General features: G+C 47.7%; 1 protein-coding gene across 1 annotated transcript in view; it reads left to right on the top strand.

Annotated features, from left to right (window-relative positions):
• ttyh3b (tweety family member 3b) overlaps positions 1-7,500 on the top strand; it is a 52,467-nt gene that overhangs the window by 33,696 nt on the left and 11,271 nt on the right. The gene's annotated exons all lie outside the window — the stretch shown is intronic.

Below are 7,500 nucleotides of genomic sequence, written 5' to 3' on the forward strand. Positions count from 1 at the left end.
GCGTGTGTGTGTATGTGAGAGTGTGTGAGAGTATCCTCAGACCAAGGTATGAACGAACACTGTACTGTGCGTGTGTGTGTATGAGACTGTTTGTGTGTTTACATATCTGCAGGCTGTGTTTTATTCAATTCTATCCAGCTAAGTTCTGTTGAACTTGTTAGATTCCAGTGATATTTCTCATGTACAGATATCTTGTGTATGTCCCTCCACCACTACCAGGCCCGTAGGCCCAAATTCCAGTAAGGTTAGATTCCTCCTGGCGCCTGGGTTCTTAGGCTGAAGGACATTGATTGACTGTCATGGTCATGTATGTGTATGTGTGTGTGTTAAAGATTGTTATGCATTTCATTCGGTTTACGTAATGCCACCAGTTAAATTAGCCTGTGCCCGAGGCTCAGGGGATCAGAGCGACTCGCGGAGCAAGGAAGAACCATCTCCTGAAGACGACCCCCGACACGCACCCACGTGTGCCCGGCGACTCTTAGAACTCTGCTCAACTTAGAATACTTAGGCTCAGAAAAGTACTTAGTAATATTTCTTGTCTGCTACAATAAATATCTTTGGCTCTGATCCGAACCGCTCCAGCTTCCTTGATTGAGACAACCAACTAGACCACCTTTTAGAATTAAGTGTAGTAGCCTAAATATAGAAAAGAATCTTACAGTGGTGCCGAAACCCCAGCTTCTACTGGTTGCTGCGTGACGCCGTGACATCGCCTGCCTGACCCGGGGAAGACGCATTCCAAAGAAGGCCGCATCTGGACGGAGGACCGCTCCACACAACGCTTGGAGGCTCCGACCCCGCCTGACTGCTGGCTGCCGAGGGAGTGGCCCCAGGGAACAAGGTGACGTTCACTGCCCTCACTCTGCTCCATTACGAAGTTAAATAACTAGTTTAGATTAAGTCTGTTTGGCTTTTTCTCTTTTTAGTCTGCTAATCAGTTCAAACGAAAAAGAGTGGGAATGTTGTACCATCAAGGATCTGATATTTTTGATGATTAACCTGTATCAGTGATTCAAGCGCTGGGGTCATTTGATACATGCTTTGTTTGTTATAAATGTTTGTTATAAATGTTTGTTGATATAGCTATTTGGTTGTGTATACACTAATACACTATCAGTCTCGCCGTATTCTGTAGAGGGGTTGGACGTCAGGCTCGGAGTTTTACTTCGAAAACCGATATATGATCTGTTCTTGTGTTTAGACGACAATTTGCTTACGTGTCCTGAACTCGGCTGGGTTGCGTGAAGGCTGTTTCTATGATTAGCTGGTACTAAGAGTGGAAACCGTTGGTGATTTTGTTTTCTGAAGGCTTGGATAAGATACATATCTGTATGTCGCATCTGTACGGGGGGTGTCGAGAGTAACTTTGTCCGAAAAGTTTAAAGACACAAAGAGTTCTAGGTTTGTTTCTTCTTAGAACGAGATTGTTCACAGCTGCGCTACCCTCTCCTCTTCCAAGACAGGGAAGGAGGACGAAGGGTGGGGGCTGGTGAAGATAAGGGTGACCACGGTGGTCATAGAATTGAATTCCTCACAGGCACACAACCCTCTTTTTGCTCCTAAGACGAGAGAAGGAGAGAGAGAGGGAGGGCGGTGTTTGTGTGTGTGTGTGGGTGCGGGCTCAAGGCCCACTTGCTGGAAGAAGATAGAGAAGGCTGTAGAATGTTTGCAGTGTGTGAGAGACAAAGAAACACATTGTGGTTAAAATTACAGCTAATAAATTGGGAAAGTTGAATTGAATTTGATTTGTAGGGTGTGGCTATAAGAACACTTTGGAAATGGCCACGGCAATGGCCACGGCTGCTGAACCCACAGAGGTGGATGAAAGCACGATAACTTTAACAATGAGTGAAGGAGGGGAATTTTCGTTTGAAGACTGTGTTGGTGACATGTATGGCTATCAGATTAATAAGGAACTGGTAGCATGGGCTGAAAAGAAGTATAAACTCAGCAAACAAGAGGTACAGGTTAAGAAGAAATATAACATCCCTGGGGCCCTTGGCTGGTGGCCAAAACGCAAATTTCTGGCGGTGTATGAGTCTTGGGTAAAGAAAAAGACAAAGAATGTTTCGATTGCTTTTTTGCTGATGTCTCAATGTAAGCGGCTGTTTGTACACCATGCTTATAACAAGGGAAGGATGGAGTGTCAGCAAACATGCCAGTTGATTCAACAGTTACAACGAGAAGTCGCAGAGCTTCAAAAGAAACTTGAGGCTTGTGAGTCCAGGGAGAGACTGACGATTTCACAACCGGTGTGGCCGGGTCCTCCAGGGGGGCGGGATCAACAGGGGGCGGTCGGAGGGATGTACCCAGACCTCTCAGCACCTCCCCCCAACTACGAAATGGGGATGGCGCCTTCTGGTGGCCATGTGGGGGAATCTCACACAAGCATGTTTCCTTCCCCAGAGGACAGCTATACAGGAACACACAGGCCTCTTGCAAGCACTCCACACCACGTGCCCTACCAACCAATGCCTCTGATGCAGTCACCTATTAACCCCCCCCATCCCCACCTGCTCCCAATGCCACTGCCATTCTCCTCTCAACAGGGCTATCTGTCCATCCACCCTCCTGTTCCTACTCCTCGACAGCCTCAGCCACAGGACCAGCACCAACCAGCAAGCAACGGTGCCGCATCTGCACCCCCCCACACAGATGATTCCGTGGTGCGCGATGAGAGCGACATGGTGCTCACACGCGGTGCGGATGGACCTCACTGTGCCGCCTCTCGCAGGCAAGCAGCAAAGTTCGTGCTGTGTGAGAAGAGGGATGAGGAAGCTTATGAGGAGGACGGAAGGATGGGGCCAGTCAGGCGCATGGAGAGTGTAGAGGGAGCCACCATTGTGTGTGGCGCTGCCTCCCCGAGTCTGGTTGAGAGGTGGAGCAAGGGGGTGGAGCACCCAGGGAGGGGCGGACTGGGGCCGTGGATGACACTCAAGGGGCTGGGGGTGCTCTGTGGCTTGCGTCCCTATGATGCCCTGGCTATCCTTCACAAACACCTCAACAGTTGCGAGCGCACAGTTATGCGTGCAAGCGTGGAACAAGCCCTGGGTCCTCAAAAACTAGGCCTCGATGCAGGATGGGGCAAGGTCAAGGATTGGATTGTTGCCAACGCGAAGTCTCAACTGAATTGGGCAAAAGTCACTTCCTGCTTACAAAAGAAGGGAGAAACATTGGACGATTTCAACGATCGATTCCTGGAATGCTACACACTGCATTCAGGACACGCAGCGAAGTTTGATTTGGACACACTCCCCTCATCAACCGACACACCTCTGAAGACCTTGTACCTGCAACAGATCTTGCCTGAAATCCAAAAGGGAATAAAGACCAGAATGATTTTATGGGAAGATGACACCAAGTCACTTCAAGAAGTCATGAACGTTGGCTTCCAAGTGGAAAGAGATGAGCAGATAAAAATCAGAGCCCTCACGCAACAGAAAGGAGAGAAGAAATCCGCTCCGGATAAAAAAAACACTGCTTGTCACAACTGTGGAAAGAAGGGTCACTGGCGCAGAGAATGCAAAGAACCAAAACGCCCTTATCGTCCACGTAGCAGTTCGAGTGAGATTGTGAATGCTTTGCTGGCTGGCAGGAAAGTCCCCTGCGTCTCAGATAGCCGCTGGGGAAACTGGCAAGCCGTGCTGGAAGCACCCAACATCTCTCTCCAAAAAGCCTCTGTCTCAAATCTCTCAACCATGATTGCCCCCACGGACGCCACGAACGAAGAAGATGACCATGTGTGTGAAGACTTGATCGCTTTGATGGACCAGGAACACTTTGTGAAAGAAGATTCTCTCCACAACCCCGAGCTTGTCTTGTACACTGACGGATCTTCACTGGTGGAGGATGGCATCCGGGGAGCAGGATGGGCTGTCACAACGGAACACGAAGTCTTGGAAACAGGATCTATGGATCCCGGAACATCAGCACAACAAGCAGAATTGAAAGCATTAACCCAAGCACTCAAATTGGCTGAAGGAAAGTCTGCCACAGTCTACTGCGATTCCCGTTACGCCTTGGGTGTCGTAATGGACTTCGGCCGTCTCTGGGCCCAACGAGGGTTTGTCACGGCCAAAGGCACGCCCATAAAAAATGGTCAATTAGTAGCAGACTTATTGGACGCAATGCTACTCCCCAAAGAACTGGCGGTGGTCAAGGTCAAAGCTCACACACACTTGGACACCCCAGAAACCCGTGGTAACGCACTAGCTGATGACGCATCCAGAAAAGTAGCAAGACAAAAAGAGGGGAGGAGAAATGGAAACATTGAAATGGAAACTGACCTCGGAATGGAAAACGACTACGCAAAATGCCTTCGATTGAAAAAGGAATCTGAAAACGAAGAGTGGCGGAAGGAAAGCTTAGCAAGCATAATGGAGATGCAAAATGCCTCAAGCCAAGAGGAGAAATGGGATTGGATGGGAAACAGTGCAAAACTACACGATGACAAGGTGTGGCGACATGGAACGAAAACGGTGGCCCCCCAGAACTTACTGCCATACCTAGCCACGCAACTTCACTCACTAGGACATGTGGGTGTGGAAAAGATGCGCAATAGGTTTAGTCAGGTCTGGTGGAATCCAAAATTCACCGGTGTGGCAAAAGATGTCGTTAAGCGATGTGTCACCTGTATGAAAAACAACCATGATCGGAAAGTAAAACTTCCCATGCTGAAGGTTCCTGCCCCCCCTGGTCCTTTTCGTTGCCTCCAAGTGGACTACATCACACTGCCGGCGTGTAAAGGATACAGAGACGTCCTCGTGGTCATTGACACATTTTCTCGTTGGATTGAAGCTTACCCTGCCCGCCGAGGAACAGCTGCACACACAGCCAAAGTGCTGGTCAAAGATTTTATTCCTCGCTATGGCCTACCAGATCAGATCTGTTCGGATAATGGAAGTCACTTCACCGGAGCAGTCTGTGCAGAGGTATGCCGAATGCTGAACATCGAATGGTCTTTTCACTGTCCTTACCACCCGCAATCGTCAGGACAAGTGGAACGAGCAAACAGAACACTGAAGGAAAGACTGGCAAAGATGCATCAAGAAGGAACACCTTGGGTGGACGCGCTCCCCATTGCGCTGAGTAGCATGAGAGCTACGTACAACAAAGATGTGGGCCTGTCCCCTTACGAAGTGGTGTTTGGCCGGTTCTTCAGCTTCCCAGGCTCAGTTGACCTGCGCACAGCCGATGTGCACCTCACCTCAGACGCATTGATGAACTACTGCATCAGGCTCTCAGAGACCCTCCAGCTGACGTCCAAAGAGGCCTGGGTTGAGCCGCCAGAGGGAGGACACTCTTTGGTGCCTGGACAGTGGGTCATGATTCACAAACCACAAAGAGTTCCGCTAGAGGCCAAATACGAAGGGCCGTATCAGATACTGTTAGTTACTCCATCTGCCATTAGGGTTGCTAACAAGACAAAATGGATCCATGCAAGCCATTGTGATTAGTTGACACCAACTGACTGAGATTGACATTCATTGGACTGGCAGAAAACCTCTTTCACGTCTGTTTTACAGAATAGGTGAGCAGAGGGAGGTCAGAGTGCGGGAAGACTTTAATTTCTTATTTTTTATTTTTACGGAGGGATTAGGGAAGGGAAGATTAGGGAATTAAAGTGCAGGTTTCTCCTCTGTCCTCTCGAACCAGTCCAGGTGAGATGTTGGTATAGGTTTTTGGTGGTACAACTTCTTAGATTAGAATCACACTTGCTTATTGCTATAATAGTGGTTACTTTAATCAAGATAAATGTTTAGTTGCTTAGCATTAAAGCATGCCATAACTGTGCTAGATTAACATAACTGTGTTAGATTAACACTGCTTCCCCCCCAACTGATACTGCTCTTGTTCTTTAAATCCTATGTACCCCGTGGCTGGAAACCTGAAGATCGTCATCACGACCGAGATCCTGAGATAGCTTGGCTATCTGCACCATCTGAAACTGTGTTGCCATCTTCTGAACTTTCCCGACCACGAACTGTTACCCTCTCCATCAGCCGTCCCAGGAGAAGACTCTTGAAACGACTGTTCCAAAACGAAATGCCATGTGTTGTATGCCCTGTTGATATGTTATTTGTGTATAAAAGGAAATTGTGACATTGACAGCCATTATGAGGTTCACAGAGATAACACCTTCTTGCAGGCTGCGCCCGGTTTGGCCAAAGCTAAAGGAGTGCAAGCTTGTTGGGTTTGTGGGTTAATGCAAACCTCCTCACAGGTACCACCTTACATTGCTGTCCCCTTCACGATCCCTGAGTTTACTTTACCTTCCCTTCCCCTCTCCCCCCAACTTTCAGTAGGGTTTCCCCCGAGTGACCCAAGAACCTACACTGGATTTCCCAGTGTATGACAAAGTATCCTTGTTTTATTATTTCCTGTCCTTTATTTTCCAATTCCTCACCCTCCTTCCCTGTTTTGTATTTTCTTTCCATATAATCATACAAAAATGTCAGAGCCATGAAAGATGTTTATTGGTTTAGGTTTTCCAGAAATACACTGTTGTTGTTGATGTTTTAAACTATGTTTAAGAATGATCAAAAGGGAGGAATGTTAGATTCCAGTGATATTTCTCATGTACAGATATCTTGTGTATGTCCCTCCACCACTACCAGGCCCGTAGGCCCAAATTCCAGTAAGGTTAGATTCCTCCTGGCGCCTGGGTTCTTAGGCTGAAGGACATTGATTGACTGTCATGGTCATGTATGTGTATGTGTGTGTGTTAGAGATTGTTATGCATTTCATTCGGTTTACGTAATGCCACCAGTTAAATTAGCCTGTGCCCGAGGCTCAGGGGATCAGAGCGACTCGCGGAGCAAGGAAGAACCATCTCCTGAAGACGACCCCCGACACGCACCCGCGTGTGCCCGGCGACTCTTAGAAGACAACTTAGAATACTTAGGCTCAGAAAAGTACTTAGTAATATTTCTTGTCTGCTACAATAAATATCTTTGGCTCTGATCCGAACCGCTCCAGCTTCCTTGATTGAGACAACCAACTAGACCACCTTTTAGAATTAAGTGTAGCAGCCTAAATATAGATTCATTGTAATGTAGTCAGTTTAAATCATGCAGTGTTTACATATGTATTTTGTGTGTGCGTGTGCGTGTGCGTGTGCGTGTGCGTGTGTCTGTGTGTTCAGGTAGTACTATTGGACCGCTGCTTTAATGACTATGTGACTGCCTTACTTGGTATGACAGTGACCTACTGTGGTAAAGGCCTACTGTGGTAAAGGCCTACTGTAACTGTGTTTGTGGTTCTGTGTTTAGTTCTGCTCAAGTATGCCCTTTAAACGGAGCATAAACATGTTGACATTTGTTCTCTCTCTTTTGTCTCTGTCCCTGATCTGATCTCCTCTTTCACTCTTTCTCTTTCTCCTTTTCTCTTTTCTCATTCTCTATTTCACCTCTCTTTCTCCCCTCCCACTCTCTCTCTCTCTCCCTCTCTCTTCTTCTCTCCCTCTCCCTCTCCCTTTCTCCCTCTCCTTCTCTCTTT

This window comes from Clupea harengus, chromosome 24 (genome assembly GCF_900700415.2).
Source record: "Clupea harengus chromosome 24, Ch_v2.0.2, whole genome shotgun sequence".
Lineage (NCBI taxonomy): Eukaryota > Metazoa > Chordata > Actinopteri > Clupeiformes > Clupeidae > Clupea > Clupea harengus.